This window comes from Micropterus salmoides, unplaced genomic scaffold, assembly GCF_014851395.1.
Source record: "Micropterus salmoides isolate LMB-PRFRI ecotype aquatic unplaced genomic scaffold, ASM1485139v1 Ms_hic_scaffold_8, whole genome shotgun sequence".
Lineage (NCBI taxonomy): Eukaryota > Metazoa > Chordata > Actinopteri > Centrarchiformes > Centrarchidae > Micropterus > Micropterus salmoides.
In genome coordinates, this window is record NW_024044570.1 from 7,566,584 (window position 1) to 7,585,618 (window position 19,035).

The following is a 19,035-nucleotide window of genomic DNA, read 5'->3' on the forward strand; positions in this document are numbered from 1 at the left end:
ATATTGACTGGGTTGTTCAAAATATTAATTTAAATACTTTAATAAAGATCAGTGTAATTGTATTTAATTTATAAATCCAACCTTTTATTTTAGATGATGAAGGATGCTCTATTTCTTAATTCAAAAGTTGTTTAGGCTCACTTAAAATGTTACTGTTTTTACATGCTTATACATTTTAAACAATATCAGAAACAGATTAGAAACCATAGCCAGTTGCATTTACTGTAGTTTTAATATGACTTCCTTGTTAGTGCCAGTTATAGGCCTGCTGTATCAGAGACTTGTTGATGTTGTTGCATTTCCTGGGTCGCTGAGAGAGATTGATAAATGTCAGAGATTACTTGGCCACCTCTATCCCCAGATAGACACACACACACATGCCGTCAGCAGGGTGTCTATGAGAAAATCTAATTCTGCTGCTTCTGCAAGCTTTGTTTCTTCAGGTACACGTCTGCCGTCACCCCTTAAATTGAGCTCATGAATTATTGATGTCTGTCCTGCTGCTCCAACCCTAAACTGTAATTAGTTTTGCCCAACACTTCTCATCATGATACAGTTTGTGAGCTGCAGGAGGGGAGCAGGGTTGAGGGGGTGTGAATACTTTGTTCCTTTAAGACAGGCAAACTGGAAAGTGAAAGAGAGCAGGGTGGACAGAACCAATGAGAAAGAAACTGTTAGCGGTACCTTGGTGAGGAGAGTTGTGCTTTGGGGGATGTGGGGGGGGCTCTCTTGAGAGTGTCGACGGACGAAAAAGAGAGAGAGACAGTGAGAGAGAGTGAGAGTGGGGGGGAGAACATCCATGCGCGGGAGTGGGAGGACAAAAAAATTCTCATTGCTAGCCAGGCTTCTTGCCGTCTCTACAATGAGTGTTTATCCCACTTTGCTGAGAGTCAATTCTCTGCTCCCGCATGAGTCATGGAGATAATTTAGACCTGTGGTGTGCGCTGATCATCAGCAGAGCTTCCTCACAATACAAACATGTTAAAAAGGACTGAGTATGGAGATGCGTTCAGGCTACGTGCTTTAGGTGAGTGTGATTTTTTTTTTTTCATGATGGTACTGCAATAGGAGATGTTCTCCTCCTCCACTTTAAAGCGGTTCGACTCTCTCCATGTGCTGATTTCCTGGCTGATGTCTTCCTGGTGGAATATCTGACTCCCCTCTGACTCTCTGGCTGCATCTATCTCTCATGCTGTGTTCTCTTTCAAATTACCCCACCCCCCACCTCCCCTCCACTTTGCCTGCTGTCTGCTGCTTTTCCACTTCCATCTGTCTTTCCTCGTTGTCTTATTTTGCCACTGACAGTGAGACATGTCACCATCCTGTCTGATCTATACAAAATAACTCATTTCAGACACAGAGCGCTGTCCGTGGTGCAGCAGTTCACCTGCTGAGCCGAACTGCAGTATGCAATGTTTGCCTGTTTTACGATCCAACTTCCTAAAGTCTCAACAGTTGTGTTTTCACACCAATTTATGCGTCTCAAAATAAATCCCCCATTTGCTCTTTCAATGTGGCTGGAGGCATAAGTACAAAACTATGTATTGTGTCATGTTTCCATTTGAACGAGGTGTCTTCACAGACTTACAACTCACACTCTTACTGGCTTATCTCAAACAGTGGAAACTTCATTTCACTTTTTAGGAAAACACTTGGAGCAGAGGTTACCAAACAGGTAAACCTCAGCTGTCCCATTTGAGTGCTTTAGCGATTGCAATGAATTGCCTGCCCGACCCACTTGGCTCTATTTCATACTATTGTCTGCTCACGGTGATTAACTGCCTGCGCTTGTGGCTCGGATGATTTCTGCTATGTGTTGAGAGCGCGGCTGCAGCCAGCGGACAGGACTGTGTGAAGGGGGCGGCTACCAGGATTGGAGGGTCAGCTGATCGGCTCTGAGGTGCGGGAGATTTATGACCCCCCAGAACAAAGCTGTGTCTGCAGAGGGACCATAAACCATAAATCAGGGAGAAGTGGGTCAGATTGGGTCAGTGCTCATCTGCTCACTGCAGATCTGCTCTCTCTTTTCCTAAAGGTGCTCTTTTTTTCCTCTACCTGACTATGTGACACTTTTAGTGACTCTTCCAGTCTTTTCTCCCAGACAAGCAGACCTGTTAAGTGAATTTACTTATTCACATTTTTTATTTTCTGTGCGGTTAAATTCAGATATATTCAGCTGTCAATCACATTTGCTAATGAATTCCTGTTTTCTAGGCCTATTTTAAAATGCAATTAGCTTCTGTAAGTGAATCACCCCTAATCCTTTTATTATCTCCAGCTATGTTAACACTGTTGGCCTTTAGTCTCTCCTCATCTTAATCATCCTAATTATACCATGTTTGTCTTTTTAAGAGGCTGATGAGAATGAAATGGCATGTTCTCATTTTGGCAGCGACTTGTTACTGATTGTACACGAGGTATTACACTCTGTCTCATTCCAGTCTGTTTGATTCTGATCGCTGGTTTGACTAGTTTTGTGATTTGTCTTCCTAAGGGCAGCCAAAACCAATGTGAAAAATTGATTTTCTGCAGAAGGATTAGTAGTTGGGATATAGCTATAGGCATGCATTACATTACAATGATTCACTCTGCATCTGCACACCAAAGTTAGCTAAACAAATTCTTTATTAGCTCTTGCATAAGACTGATATTTTAAAGTGTACAGCAGACTGTAGTTTTTACTGTCAAGGTAGTGGTCAGCGAGTATGGAAATATCCATGAATAACTTGAAGCTGTGTTTTCGAAGTTCAGACAGCTTGTGTAGGGAGATAAATAATCTGTGCTAGGAAGGATGGATCTTGATTTATTTGTGTCTGTATTGTTGCACAAAGAGCCATTGCATACTGCTGCTGGAAATCAAACAAATGCAAATGCTGGCTGTGGAATGGAAATGACTGTGAAACATCTGAAGTCTCTCAGTATGACTGCCATAACAGCAGGGATTTGTACTTGTGTTTACGACAACACTGATAATATTTCCCCCCATTTTAGTGTGAACAGGAATTAGGAATGAGTGTGAAGCATGCTGTGTTAATGTTTCTCCCTTTTATTATGCTAATACCTGGCAAGTTTACAGTGTGTTAGCAATGTATGGAATTGTCATAAGCATGCTCAGATATTGTGAGAAGAGAAATATCCACAAGAAATACATTGCAAGTTTCCTAAAAGATGTTTTAAATAAATATTTTTTTCTAGACCCCTTTTAGACAGATATTTGCTTTATTATTATGGAAAGTGAAAAGCGCTACAGCTTGAAAAGGCAAAAGTGACCTTTTCTGAGCTAAATGTTAATTTATACACTGTGTGAAATTGGCTTGGACTGCTGTTTGTGGCTTTTTACACATTTAATTTACATGTTCACAATCACCAAGAGTCATTATGCTGATGTTTTGTTGCTATGACGCTTTTTACTGTCAGCATTGCTATAATGGGTTACACAAACAGCATAATCAGTTTCCAGGGTCTGGTGTATTACTGCAGTCCAGTCGTATTGTTGCATTAGTTTGGGCATGGTTGAGGACTTTACAGGAAAACTGTTGTTTTCCCATTGAAATGATTCCCACAGCAGTTTAGCAGCATGATAATGTACTGCAGTGTTTTTATGACGACCTCGACAATGAAGAGTAAGTGAGGAAAAACAAAAGGATGTAACATATGCACTTGGAAATTTATCATTTTTAATATACACTCAAGAGCACATTTGGCTTGTCCCAGTCCAACACTTTGAGGCTTTAATTTTTGCTTTGGAAGCAGAAAAATGCACTTCCTTAGATATTTTACATATTATAGTTGGGTGAAAACTTTACATTGTCAAAATGAAATAAACATTGCTGGAGCCAAGAAGTTATACATTATAAGTACAGGATTGCGGGGGGCTGGAGCCAGTCCCAGCTGACATCGGGTGATAGGCGGGGTACACCCTGGACAGGTCACCAATCCATCGCAGGGCCACCAAATTAAAACATGTCAAACATAAGATAAAGAAGTGTGAATAAATGAGTTTAGTTTTTCACTGTGAAAAATAATTGTTGGAGATTTTTCAGTTACACATACTGATCATCCACACAGCTTGGACAAAATGTAATTAAAGTCCCAGTTCAATTGATTTCTCTAAATCATAGAAGATTTACAGAATTCAGCAGAACACTGCTCTGTACCTTTAGCAGTTTGTCTCCGGAGAGCCTGCTGCGCCTTTGAAGTGAAATGTTTCATTGTGCTTTGAATTCAACATCAGGAGTGCATATGTTCTATGGGTTTAACTCATCGACATCATCGAGCACGATAATTTCTCCCCAGACAGCTTCGAACGAGCTGTAATGTCATATGCAGGGGATTGATGGCCTTATGCTTAGTGGGAAATAACTCAATATGCCATATAGAGTAAGATTTCAAAATGATGGCATGAAAAAGCACTGCTGGAATTCATTTTTGGTATTTTAGGACACATTACAGCCATGCATTTCTTAAAGGACATTTCTGTAGTGTACATATCTGATGCACATGTAAATAATTGTTATTTGTCTACTCTGTATATCTTGTCAATTTCTTATTTTTATATTTACATAGGTTTATGTTTATTGTTAAGCACCAAGTCACCAAAGCAAATTCCTTGTATGTGTAAATCTACAAATTTAGCAATAAAGCTGATTCTGATTGTCGAGTAGCTGTTGAATTGAAAATAACTTTAACCACAATTTTTCCTCAGCTGAAGGAATCAGATTGACAGGTCAGATATTATGCACAGCGCTGGGCTTTAATAACCCTTATAGAAATGGGAAGATTACAAAGCCTTCCTTCAGTGCAACGTTCAACAATCAAGCTCAGACATAGTGCCGGATTTTATTGTAAAACATGACTTCTTACAGTCAAACATGAAGTGAAAAATAAACCAGAGACTATAGAGGAATATGCATTTACTTGTCTTTAACCTTTAGGATCCTTCAGATGTTAACCTGCTGGGTGATTAATGAATTTCTATCATTACCTCCGCCGAGGATGTTTTATAGTTTATATTTGTTTTGTTTGTCTGTAAACAGGATTACAGAAAAACTACTGGCCAGATTTTCATGAAACTTGGTGGAAAAGTGTAGTATGAGCCAAAGAAGAACTCATTAAATTTTCACAGGCTAGATACAGAAATTATTTTTCGCTTTTCATTCATCACTTCTCAATTGTAACGCCTGTGTCTATGGCAAAATAGACAGTCACGCATGCAGATCATTGAAAACTGGAATATAATTGGCCTTGGCAGAGGTTTGCTCTCTCTGAGTACCCTTCTAGTTTCATATTTAAATGGAAAACAACAGTCAGAAAATTCAATACTATAACAGTATTAACAAGATTATTTTTCCTGTACGGTTATTCATCAAAATATGACAAATGTATGCATAATCATATAGAATAATCTAACAAATGTTCAGTGCAATAAACTGTGTTCCACTGTTTACCCTACATCAAACAAAACTCACTCACATAAACTTGGACAGCTAATTTTGCTAGTTTCTCATTATAATTTGTTTTGTTAAACAATACCACACTACAATCATTTTATCACATGATTCCATGATTATTGCAGAAGTTTGCATTTTACCAGGCTAAGGCTCAAATGTGGATGCAAAGTCAGGACCCACACAGTGGTTTCTCTGCTTTCTGGTCAACTGGTCTAAAACATATACAAGTGGCTATATGTGTTTTCAGCGGCCACTAGCAGTGCAGTTTTTAAATTGCCACCAGGAGCGTGCTAGTACACATTCTCTCATGAGTGAGCAAAATCCGACACATAGACAGACTCACAGGGAGACAGCATCACACAACATGCTGGAAATTCCCCCTGCAACGTTACAGTAGTGTTTTTATGATGTTAAACCAATACATGCTTGTACTGAATGGATCTTCCACTGTGTTGTTGTCCTGCACCATTATGTTGCATTATTTTATATTACCCTAACCCTAACCCTTTCACATAATACCAGTTGTAATGTGACAAGCTATACAACTATAGTATTTTACACTGAATAACATTAGCAACTGTTCGGCGTTAGCCAGCGAGCTAACGATTTCTAACTTCAGACAACTAAAGTACAAAATCAAAATATATTTCACATTCTGTGCAGTAAGTTTACTTGTCCAATAAGATGAAAGCCAACTCTGGTTGAGTTCTCTCCGTGACTCAAGCCTTTCTGATGTTGACTGTTTTTCCAACTGACATCGATTTGATTCTCCTTTGTCCTGACGGGCTTCAGCACATAAAACTTAGTTGTTGTTTTTTATCCTTACTTGGACTTTATGTTTGAGTCTGTATTTTGATTAGAGCCGGTTGTTTTGTGGTGTTAGTGGACTCCATTTTGTTAGCTGCGGTGTTGAGGCTCGGTAGCACGCATGCAGAAAACCCGACCCAATTCCTTCACGTAAGAAGCAGAATAGTGGCTGTTCCAAGCAACAGAGAAAACAGGCGTGATTCATTTCTATGTGAGGTTATGGCCAATAAATAGGCAGTGAGTGATTTATTGATAAGTGATTTAATTGAAAAAGTACATAATTGACTAATTGCTTTTTCTTTTCAATTTCAGCTACTTTTGTCATGTTTTGTGACTTGGTGTCCTCTTTGTGTTTTGTAGCTGAAACACTGCAGTGAGCCTGGACACATGAAGCTCAAGTTCCTACAGATCTTAATGGAATGCAGCCAGATAAATTATTAATGTCAAGGTGAGAATGAAAGAATGCAATACACACACATACTTTCTCAGCATTGTCTTGTCATTGGTCCAGTACAAATGCAGCTTTTTTCTATTGGCAGTCAAACCGGAGCTGCTGTCTGACAAACCTTAGTGTTAAAGGAATATTTCAACATTTTCGGGAGGAACACTTTTTTGCATTCATGCCGAGAGTTAGCTGAGAACATTGATAGCTACCACTCTCATATCTGTACTAAATATGAAGCTACTGCCAGCAGCTGGTTTGCTTAGCTTAGCATAAAGACTGGAGGAAACAGCTTGCCTGGCTCTGTCCAAAGTCATCAGAATCCACCTTCCACCACCTGTAAAGCTCATTATATCTCATTTGTTTATCCATACAAAAAACAACAGATTGTGTTTCTACTGGGGGTTATGTACAGGGCAATTTCTAGGTCAGGCACAATAACTTCCGGGTGTCTCCGCTAGTTGCCTGCCAAAGACTCAATGAAGTTGGACAGAGGCAGGCTAGCTGCTCCCCCTGTTTCTGATAATTTTCCTAAATTACACTACTTGCTATACAGAAATATGTATGGTAAGTATGGTATCAATCTTCTCATCTAACTCTAAAAAGGAAGCAAATATGCAAATTTCCCAAAATGTCAAGCTGTTCCTGCAAGTGTCTTTTTTGCTTGTTCTCACCCAGATATTCAACGGTTGACCTATAGATAAGGAGTTTATAAACCTTTTAGACTGCTGCTTCCCTCAATACAGCAATGTATCTCACATTTATTTATCTTTAAATGGTGTTTGTCATGGATGTCAATGAAGGGATTTTGGTTTACTTTTTAGAGCTTCACACATCGCTAACATAATAATGTCTTGGCACAGAGGGGAGCATTCCCAAAACACTCCTGATTTCACAAAAAATTGTTTGCCATGCTAAGATTTGTATGATGACATATTTAACAGCAATGATTGGTCAGAATAATACTATATGTAGTATTTCTCTTGAAGAGATATTTTTTTACTTACACTTTATGCACAATTCTTGTCATATTCATTTCACCCACAGTGCCAAAACAAACCCCAAAAGTCAAAGCTAAAGGGAATTAAATATTCTTTCAAAACAATAATATCCACACACAAATGTGACATGCGTATGTTGGATTTTAACCAGGGACTGAAAACTGCTTATGTTGCAGGACTATATATTAGCATTACACCTAGCATCACTAGTTTGCAAACAAACCATTTACATTATATTAACACAAACATTTAATGACCATGTCATTGAAGTGGCAGCCAAAAAATTGTTTGTGGAAGCTTATTTTGGGGGAAATGTGTTTTAATATTATATGTAAATATGGGAGTTCTTAAAACACATACCTTCTGTCAAGCTGAAGCAGCAAAAGCATGTTTTTTGGCCTCCTCTGATAGGAATGAACAAAGCAGGAAACAAAAATAGTGTGATCAACACTAAGAATGCAAAACAATTGAGAAAACATTCCAGTTTGAAAATAATTAGAATCATACTTTTCATTTCATATAGGTAGAGTTTGAACGTCATCCTCTGAAGCCTGAAGCTAATGTAAGTCAAAGTCTTCATTTAGTTTTTTTGTAGAATTATTTTAATTTAGTGATGTTGTAACATTATTGGCCAGGAAGCTTTGCAGTGTGCCAGCGTCCAACAATAATGATGAAGAGAACATGGGCTTTCTTAATAGCATAAATTTGCATTTTGCCCACTGCAGAACTTAAGGCAAATTACACCTCTCTGCCTGCCAGATTCTAGTTTGCTGCTGAAATAAATATTTCTAATGCTGGTTTTGACACTTAAATAACACAAGTCAGAGTATTAAATTTGTAACAAAGCTTTCTTTATTGATTAGCAGTTTATCCCTCCTTTGTCTTTGAGTCTGAGAGTGTTAAATGTCACTGTGGCTGAACCTGGTAAACTGCAGCTGACTCTGAGCTCTCTTTTGTGAGCTGCAGTTTGGAAAAAGACCTCTGCATTTCTTGTTCCAGTGTCACTTGTGTATGCCTTCTATGTATGAATTTATATTTCACCACATTATATGTCACATTATTATCATTATAGTATGAATGTTTTGGTCCACATCAACCAGGTACACAATAGTTTTTTAATAAAATGATATTCAAACAGCATCATTTTTTTTTAAATGCAACAAAAACATCAAACTTTAGAACCAAGTTCTCTCTCAAATCTACTCACCCTCTGCCAAAATGTACATTTACAGTATCAAAGAAGGATGCAACCAAACACTAAAATATTTATTATGCAGAAATACACTATCTAGGTATATTGACAACTGTTCCATCCCTTTTCCCAGTGGTGATCTTGTGTGATAAAAGTTTGATTGAAAACTATTTACTATAACTATTATAGAAAAATTCATGAAAACAACACAGGACTAAAAAATATAAATAGTAACTATCACTAAGAAAACTCTACATAACTAAATGCTCAGTGTTTGAGAGAATGTGCACAGTCATTATCTCATTTGTATTTTTTCCACATTTCTCTTTTTACTTTCTAATTACATAAGCATTTTCTGAGCTGTACTACAGAAGTGAGCAGGAAGCATCTTCAGCATGAAACAGCTTTTGGATTTGTAGAATTATAATGCATGTTGAAATCTGTAGAAAAAAAAGTTTAAATAATCACAGTGTAGGCTTAACCTTCATGTGCTCTAGTAGTTGCGTGTATCATATTGTCAACAGTCAAGAGGCTTTGTTTTTCAGAAAGCACAATATTCAGGTTGTTCAATCATAGCGTTTTGTAAATACTATTGGTGGCTCAATCGAGTCAATTACAAATTCCATTGTTATCGTCTGACTATTTCAGAGTGTGTCATTTATGAAAACTCAGACTGTGCTTGAAAACTCAGACATTGTGCTATTGTTGACCTGGTGGCATAAATAAGTTTGAATGAAGGCAGCACAGTTTGCCTTGGATGTGTATCAACTCTGCTGGTTGCACATGCAGGGTCACACTGCAGCATCAGCTAGCACAGATATATTTCCTATCCCTCGGCTTCCCGTTGCCTTTGTATCCAGTGCGGGATAGTATGAGCAGGCAGAGACAGAGCAGGAGAATGAATGGGCGGCAGAGGCAAACGCGAGGTGGACCAGAGAGATTAGCTGGGAAATTGACACTGACAAATCTCATACATTAAGGCTTCCTGGGAGGCAGCTATCGGTAGAAGAGACGGCAGGTACCATATCCCATAAATGGCACTGGGTTTCTTTAATACTCTGCAGCACATTGGAAAGCTGAACCACCCTGTCTTCTACAGCACGGAAGATAAGAAAGCCAGGTGTGCTGAGAGACATTTCATTTGACTAATGTGTTTACAGCTAGAATAATGAATAGAGTGAGGAAGATGAGAGTAATTAATTTGAGCTGTTCTAGCTAAATAACAAAGCAAATACGGGCAAAACTGTTTCATTCCCCTTTGGAACTAGAGTCGCCCCCCCCCCCCCCCTTTCTTGCCTGCTTTAATGAGATAAAGCCAGCCTTCTTTGATAAGGAGTCCTAGTTACTGTTGTTATTAGCCTAGTAGCCTTTTGATCTGTTCTAAGGGTGTTTGCATTTACATTTTCTTTATGAAAATGAAGGACAAAGTTGCATATAGTATTTGCCTACATTTTCCATCTTTTGAGTGTTCACAGAGCCAAAAATATGACCTTTAATTATTTTTACAAAAACCGAAATTCATATTCAGATATTACAAAATGTAATTAACCACTTCACAATTTTATCTTCATTAGGTATTGCTAAGACAAATAACATATTCTCACTCTGTAAATTTTTGAAAACTGTAGCTATGCGGTAGGTTTCTTTGCATCCTGAGAGCAAAGAGTCTAATTACCAAACATAAACATCTCTTCGGCCTTTAACACTGCACTACTTGATGTTTGCTGAGTGTTATTCCCAGCGACTTAACCCCGCTCAAGAGGTTTGTGGTGTGTTCCGTCTATCTTTATTTATTTTGGACAGTGAAGTTGTTTTCCTGAAAAAGGGGGCCTGCCCTTGCTGTTGCCTAGCAACAAAGTGAGTCCATGGGACTCGGCACCTTCAAAGATCTCTTCCCTTCGAGTAACTCGAAACTTAGACCATGATGTGTGAAGATACCTTTATTTCTGTAATGATGTGTCTTTTGCAATAATGGAGAAATTAAGATAGATATAAACTGTTATAGTAAGTTTTTAGGGAAACGTAATATTGCAATGTTGGGCCTAGTTGGGAGCAGAATTTCAGCATTTGCACTCACACTGTCTGAACAAATATATAGAACTACTAAGGGGTTGTTTGCAGTGTGGATCATGACTAATATCCACCCAATAGTCATATTTTTATCAATCAAATAAAAGATGTATATAATATTATATACAAAACAGAATGAAAACCATATCTTCACATGACCTCTTGGCTGGGACCCCATTGGATGGTCTCTTCTGAGCAGTCACAGGTCTCTGAGGTGTCACTATTCTGGATGTCAGAGGTCTCCCACTGACTAAAGATGGTCGTCCTCCCCTTGGTGTGTTGACAGCAGTTTGTTAAGTTGCATAGTTGCTTAAGTTGGTTGGCTTGGTTTGGTTGGCTCGATGTCGTCCTCATTATCATCAGCAGCAGGACATCCAGTGGGTGATTGATTCTCTGTGTACAATTCATCAACATTTTCAACCAATTCCTCATCACTCAAATCACTTGTATATGATTCCATCTCAACATCACTCTCTCTACTTTGGACAGCAACAATGGCATCATAGCACACTGTAGTAAACAATGCTCCTTGCTGGTGTCATTCTAAAACCGATATAAACCTTTTTGTGTGAAACATTCTACAGAAGTCACACATCCCCACATTCCCGATTATTCACACCTGCTATTTTGACCACCATTCTCACCCAATGTTGTAAAATTACAACAGACATAATAATAATAATAATAGACACATATAAGACATAACAAGCTAAAAATCTAATTTGATGCATGCATTCCACAATAACTTAGTATTTACATGATCTAGACATTCTAACAATCACAAAAAAATATTTCAGAGATTTTACTCACTTTAATGTTGTTATATCCAGTCCGATGAAACAAGGAGATGTGCTTCCAGGAAAGTTCGCAAGTCGTATGAGTTCATGGCCAGACCTATTCACACCTAAACAATAGGACCAATTGGCTATGTGAAAGTGGTCTTTCAAATTTTATAACCCAGTTGTAAATGGCTTCCTTGAAACTGTTGTTGTGGACATCTTCTCACGTGAACTTGATGTTACTGTCCACGAAGTAGATGTGTTCTGTGAAGGCTGTGAAGACAGCAGTTTATTTACATCTGAAGGATAAAGGACACTCGTTTGAGGATCACCCGGTAGACAGAGAGGATAGATAGTTTGAAAGAGGTGCCAAGGAAGCCATTTACAACTGGGTTGAGAAGCTGTTGCTGAACAGAGACCTACAATGCTGTCCTTTCATCACTTCCCAGGTAACTTAAAAAGCATTACCTCTTGGCCACAGGTGAAGATGCCAACGATGGTCGTTCAGACTTGGCCACAGGTGGTTCTAACGACCATAACGACTGTCGTTACAACAGCCAGGAGCACTAATACAAACCAGCGGTATCGATGATCTTGGCAAATGACCCCACAGAGGTTAAATAGCTGAGTTTCCCTACTAGTCAGTTCAGAACTGAAGAAGTTTCTTGGATGAAGGATGAAATGTCTTCTAGTATCTTTGACTTTAACCTTCTTTGGATCACTATGACCTGGATGACTGAGAATCTTCACAGACAGCAGCTTTATACAGACCATTTTTCACTCAGAATGGTGGATTCATCAGACTTTTTATTTTGGTGCTTCATCAAGGAGACAAGCTGTTAAATATTCATGACTGTGCTGTGTTCTTAAAATAAGGCTCATTAGCACTCCCTGCCTCTTTTCAAGTTCCGCCTTTCTCTTGTCACTCTCAAAAGAGCAACACAAACATGTTATTCATCTCTCACAATCTCTGCGTTCAAAGTGGGTTCCAATATTACACCAAACAATACCTTTATTTTGAAGTTAGACCAGCTCTAATACTATTACATTTTAATTCCTGCCCAAGTACCCGTACGAGTATTGATTGAATCAGTTTAAGTGTTGTAAAAAATGTTGTTGTAATAACAAAATTGATTTCTATAATAGAAACATATGCTCCTTACAGGATTACAATTATTTTATTTCCTCCCCAAAAATAAATCAATATGGGCAGAACACCGGCTCAGTGGTTAAACTTTGAACCTCCTTGTTTCAAACCAGCTGCCAGACTGGATTCTTCCTTTGCATGATCTCTCCATGTGTGTTTCCTCTGGGTGCAGAATTGGAGATGCAAAATTGGAATGTATGTGTTATACAGTATGTCTGTTAGTTGTGTTATTGACTGCCAGCCTGTCCATGAGGTGACCTGCAACAGTGCATGCTAGGATAGGCTTAAAGCCCCCTGCATCTCTGCACGAGATAAGAGGCATTGAAGATGGATGGAAATATAGATGGATGGATGGGTTATTTTTCATGACAGTTTATTTGCATTCAGGGTAGTGTGCTAATCAACTTCTCCTTGTGCAGTCTTGGCAAAATGACTGAACAACAGTTCTGGGATATGTTACCTAAACTACAGTTGCTTTAGGGAGGAACAGTAGGAACTAGCAGCCTGGTATCACCAAATGGTGTGTGCATAGCATGCCAGTGTCTTCAGTTATTTCGCATGTTATCACAACACCTTCGCGTAGTATAAAGAGCGACAAAGTCCATGTAGGAAGGATGTAAGGGTGGATGGACGAGTCAAACAAATACAAACACGGCTGTTTATTTCCCATGTGAAACCAAAAGGAATTTACATTACATAGTTAACTTACATCACATATGTAACTTACATCCGTAACTTAACATACTTATTTTAACCTAAAAAAAATAGTTTTGGTGCCTTAAGCTAACCAAACTTGTTACCATGACGAAGAAAGGTCATCTGACTATGATGAAGAAGGCCACCTGATAAAGGTCACCTGACTTCTTCCTTTCCTACACATCCAAAAGTCATTAAATGTGCCATCTGTAATGGTGTTAAATGACACGTGGAAAGCTTAAAATGCGTAGACATGACACACGAATATCTGACATGTTATTTAAATACAATCCCATGATATCACATTGGAACTATGCTAACTACTAATCAAGGAATTTGTTGTATTGTTAGATAGTAAATTTTGTGTAAAAATTCAGAAAGCAGTAAACAATGCCCAACATAAGTTCTCAGAGCCCAACAGGATGTCTTCAAATGGCTTGATTTTCCCCAAAAGTCCAAAAACCAAAATCGCTTCCATTTACAATTATACAAAACTGTAAAACACACTGGAACCAGTAGACCAGTAAATGTTTGACATGTTTGCTTGGTAAATGACTTGAATGACAAATAGATCAAATTTGTTGTTGATTGTCTGTCAATCAGCTTATCTTTTATCTCAGTTGGATGAATTCCGTGTGGAGACAAAGCCACCCTAATGTCAGCTCAGATTCTACCTCACCCAGATTCTGAAAATTCTTTTTAGTCTAAATCAAAAATATTTGTCCCATATGTCCCTGACACAAATAGAAGATACAGAGTGAAGAACAGCTTTGGGAATTCAAAGTAAGCACCATGGACAGTTCCTACATTTAATGTGATTCAATTCTACTTCATTGTAGATACACAGACTTTAAACGCTATTAATTTAATTTTAGTTGAGAATATACAATTAGAATTGTGTATTTTTGCTGTGGCAACAGTGTGAAATTGGAACACTTATTGAATATAAAACTTTAATCAAAAAAACACTTAAAATAGGTAAGTGGATACTGACTATACATTTTTACTAACCCATCAGTTGCATTCTGTGCACATTGTAAAAGTCCAGTTTGTTTCATTGTGAAAAGCTTCAGCATTAAACACACACACACACACACACACACTTGTAAGTTGTTTCTTCAGGAGGGAGACTCACCTCACTTACATGCTTGGTCCACCCAAAGGCAACCTATTAACGCCCATTTCATATTTCATGACCTAGTTCATCAAACTTTTATGCAGTCCTGCTTCTACACGTTTGTGTTTTAGTGCAAAGTTATGTCTGAATTCAAAGCTTTACCTTTAAGTCTCTTGCTGGAATCTTTAATACAACTCTAAATTGAAATGATAGACTTATTCTTTAGCAACCAGGTTATTCATGACCTCTATGCGTACATGCTCCCTGTGGCTATCCAACAGATCTTGGATGGATCATTAGATGTGAAAGGACATCATTAGTGGTGCGAAATGATTTCACAGAGCCAAAAACCTGCTGAAAGCAGACGATGGGCCAAACGCCAGTGGTTTCTCTCTCTCTCTCTCTGCGGACATGGCATTCAGGCTGCTGTGCCACACTAAAGTATGTCTTGGGTAATGTGCTGCCCTCAGATTGCTGGAGTCCTACTGAGCCTGTGGGGCATACGGTTAGTCTGTGCCCAGACCTGATATGCAGTGGCCAGAGCCAAGAACCAATAGATGAAGAGAAAGAAGAAGAAGAGATGGGGAGGAGTTTGGAAGGAAAATTATAAGCAGAATACAAAGGTGTGTGTCCATAGTGTGCAGAAAACAGTTTTAGAGTTTTTATGTGCTAAAACAGAATATATTTGCCACTGAATTATTGGAACCCAAATGTTTTTCCAGTGACCTATACCAGTATGGTTTCTTGTAGTCCTTGAGAGCTCCAATGGGAATGAAAGATATTTTTAAAAAGGGTGACTCTGAATGTGGCAATCAAAAAGTCAAAATGGCAGCAGCAATGCACTGAGAATTTGCAGCATTACTGAGTAAACCACTGGTGATTTCAGTTCGATTCAGTGTGACACACAGTTTTCTACGGTAACATAGCACAAATTCATACTTAGCCTGTGAGCCACTGCTCTTGAATTTTGGTCCTGCTGATTGCCTCCTGATAGTACCAGAGATATTTTTAGTTAACATTTGTAAAAGCTTAAAAAGTTTAGCAAAAGCTCAAACAAATTCTCGGTCTCCAAACTATAGTCAATGGTGGAGCTGTAGGCAATGCCTTTTGATAACATCACATATTACAGTCTTGGTTATTTTGTTTACCGGCTTAGGAAGAGTTACTCACTTTCACAAATATTGGTTGAAACTAGTCCAAATGAAAAATATATGTAAGTCAGAAAAATGGTTAGAAATCCAGTTGTATCTGTTTAGGTTGGATGAACTTTCTAATTTTTCAAGGAGGGGGAAATGTGTGTATTTGGCTGCATAACTTACTGCAAATGTACATAAGTCACTGCTGAGTCAGTCAGTCTCTACCGAGAATCTGTGCTCCATGTTAACATAAAATATACAAGTCCCTGCATTTTAATATATGTTTCGTTTATGTTGTGCTCTGTTATACCTTCAGTGTTGTGTGTAGCATGGAATAACATCACAGGTAGTGAAAATCTATCAGGTCAAGGACTGTCAACCTTGAATTATTATTTCGAACTTGCTTGGTTTCAACTAGCAAATGTTTTCATTGTTGATTAATCGCCAATTTATTTCTTGATTAATCGTTTTTGCCTATAAATTATAAGAAAATAGTGAAAAATACTCATCAAAGGTTCCTATTTTCAAGTTGGGGAAATAATAAATCCTCATATTAGATAGGCCAAAACTAACAAGTGTTTGGCATTTTTCCAAACAAAAGGATTTTTAATTACTATGAATCAATTATCATAAGTTCTTTTTAATTTTCTGTAGATCAAATAATCAATTGTCTGAGTAATTGTTTCAGCACTAGCTGGCTATACATGCGTACTAATTTTGTTTTTGTTATTAAGTTTAGACTTTAACTAGTATCCATCAATGTGTTATGAATGTTTTTTATGTGTAATCCACCAGTTGTCACTTGAAGTCACGTGGTATGTTTGTGTGTTTCGGCTAGATGTTGGCTGGCATTGGAAAACATGAAGGGCATGTTAAAAAGGAAGCACTGCCAGGAGTCCAGGCAAAAAGAGTGTGGTGTTTATTAACAAAACTGTTAATGAAATAAGAAAAGACAGACCGCAGGGAGTTAGACAAAATTAATGAAATATTTAAAGGGGAGAAGCAAAAACAAAATAAAAAGAAATCAAAAGCTATTTCCTACACCCTCACAGCAAGCTGACACCTGCTCTCCTACTACTTATAGATCATTTTACTTTCCCTGCCTCACCTAACTGGAGCCTGCCATCTGCTCTGGTAACCACATGGTGAGCATTAATTGATCTTTCCTTTGTTACTGCTAAAAATCTCAGTTAATCTATGGATGCCCAAGCACACCTGTAATAAAATATGTTGCGTGAAACTGAACAACAAAAAAGTATCTTGAACATTAGGGCTGAAACCATTTTAACAGTTCATAACCTTGTGCACCACAAATGAAACTACACATCTTAAACTTGTGTTCAATTATTTGTATAATCTGAATGGTAAATTAACCTGAAACATTGGACTGAAATTCATGATTTAAGAAAAAAAGCCTGTTAATGTTCGTAATACGCCTTTTGTTTTATGGCACTTAAAGCAAATATATATTCATTTTTTTTATAGTCTCACATTGGGGGCTATAGTCCTTGTAGTATATGTAGCTTTGGTTCATTTAGGCTAAAATATTCATGTTTACAGTTAGTTCTGCATCTTACTTTTTTCTTCACAATTTCTTATTAGCTATGATGAAAGTCAGCCCCCATGTAGACATGACCCTCTTAACACTGCAATCTTGACTTAATTCCCTGCCATATTTCTTACTGTCACTCTGCAGCTTGTGTTATCGTCACAACATCCCACTGTAGGCTTTACCCATAAATATAATTTAAGGGCTGTATACACAATGAGGCAGGCAGGACACACACAAAAAAGAGTTCCCATAGGGAACTGAAGAGAATAGCAGTTAAATGATCTTGCCTCCTCCAGGACAAGGCAGCATTCAATCACTGAAGACAATCCAGCCCTGAGGAATACAGACAAACATATCACTTTATTGAGAAGAATAAGGTGAAATACATGGGGCCTCACAAACAAGGTTTATACCACTCCCGTGAGACCCTTCTACTGCCTTCGTCACCCATTAATTATCAATGTGGACTCATAACATGGTTGATTACTGCCTTAAATTGTCTCGGCAGCTATGGATTCACAGCCATTTTCACAAGGAAATTATGAACTCAATGAAAAGTCTGACAATCATGATGATTGATGATGTTTGTTTTATTGGAGTCTGTTCATCTGCACTGGGCACGGGCGGAGTCCTTGGAGAGGGCCATCAGTGTGATGGCTTCAGTGTACACATCTCATGACTCACAGTTTCCCAAAGTGCTCACAGACGTATAATTTTTGAAAAAGAAAAAAAAATAACAAAACAATATAATACAAAGTCATTAAACCTCGGAATGGAGGCCCTGTAACAGATGTTGTTTTTCCTCCATTTTGTGCAGCAGACCATTTAAACATCATATTTAGTGTATACAGAAAAACATGCAGATTCCACCAACTATTCTATTCTTTCATTTATCACCAACACCTTGTGTCTTGTGAGTTTCAAAATAAAATTATTTTCACTTACCCAGACAGATGCTCCTGTTTGATGAGCTTGACCTTTGCTCTGGAATGTCTATCCGTGCTACTGGCCACTACCTTCTGAGTGCCTCCTCACGCCTCATTGCCCTCTGGTGGCCCACACTGTGGGCTGACTGGAGCGCCACTTCTCCTCATCCCCATATCCACCTGTGGGGTGATTGAAACAAGAGTGAGCTCTTGTCAGGGCCTCGGCCACCATGTAATTGAATTCTACCTTGTTTCACAGAGTGCAACAAAGCATAGCACTGGATAGAGGGTAAATATACTCAGCACTTAGAGACAAACCTGGGCCACAACTGTTCAACAACAAACAGGCACGGGGTATTGCTTGGTATCATTTACAGACACAGTCAGCCACCATCAAAGTAAAATACTGGAGCTGCTGTCTGTTTGATTGCTTTGGGCCTGGGAGGAAGCCTTTTGCTCTTTTTCAGTGAATCCAAACGCATGCAACTGTTTAAATGGATTTACAACAACATACTGTAGTCATCGTTTAGAATGCATGGGCTTTGTTTTTGGTTTAGTTAGTTTAGAAAGGTGGACATCATTTCACACACAGCTACAAAAAATGTCAAGGCTGACACAATCAAGTCTGCCTTTATTATATCCAATCAATAATGTGGTCCTTGATGTAAAGATAGTAAAGATGCTGGAGTCCAGGTGACTAAACATCATAATTCAAACAAA

At 38.3% G+C, this 19,035-nt stretch overlaps 2 long non-coding RNA genes across 2 annotated transcripts in view; one reads left to right on the top strand and one right to left on the bottom strand.

Annotated features, from left to right (window-relative positions):
- The window catches only part of LOC119894449, a 58,919-nt gene that overhangs the window by 11,238 nt on the left and 28,646 nt on the right, over positions 1-19,035 (top strand). Inside the window, exons 2-3 of the long non-coding RNA XR_005442928.1 lie at positions 6,618-6,705; positions 8,224-8,262. This is a non-coding gene — a long non-coding RNA (uncharacterized LOC119894449). The remainder of the gene's footprint in view (positions 1-6,617; positions 6,706-8,223; positions 8,263-19,035) is intronic.
- LOC119894450 lies at positions 10,818-11,901 on the bottom strand. The gene is made up of 2 exons (XR_005442929.1): positions 11,773-11,901; positions 10,818-11,355 (listed from the first exon to the last, which is right to left on the bottom strand). It is a non-coding gene; the product is annotated as an uncharacterized LOC119894450 (long non-coding RNA).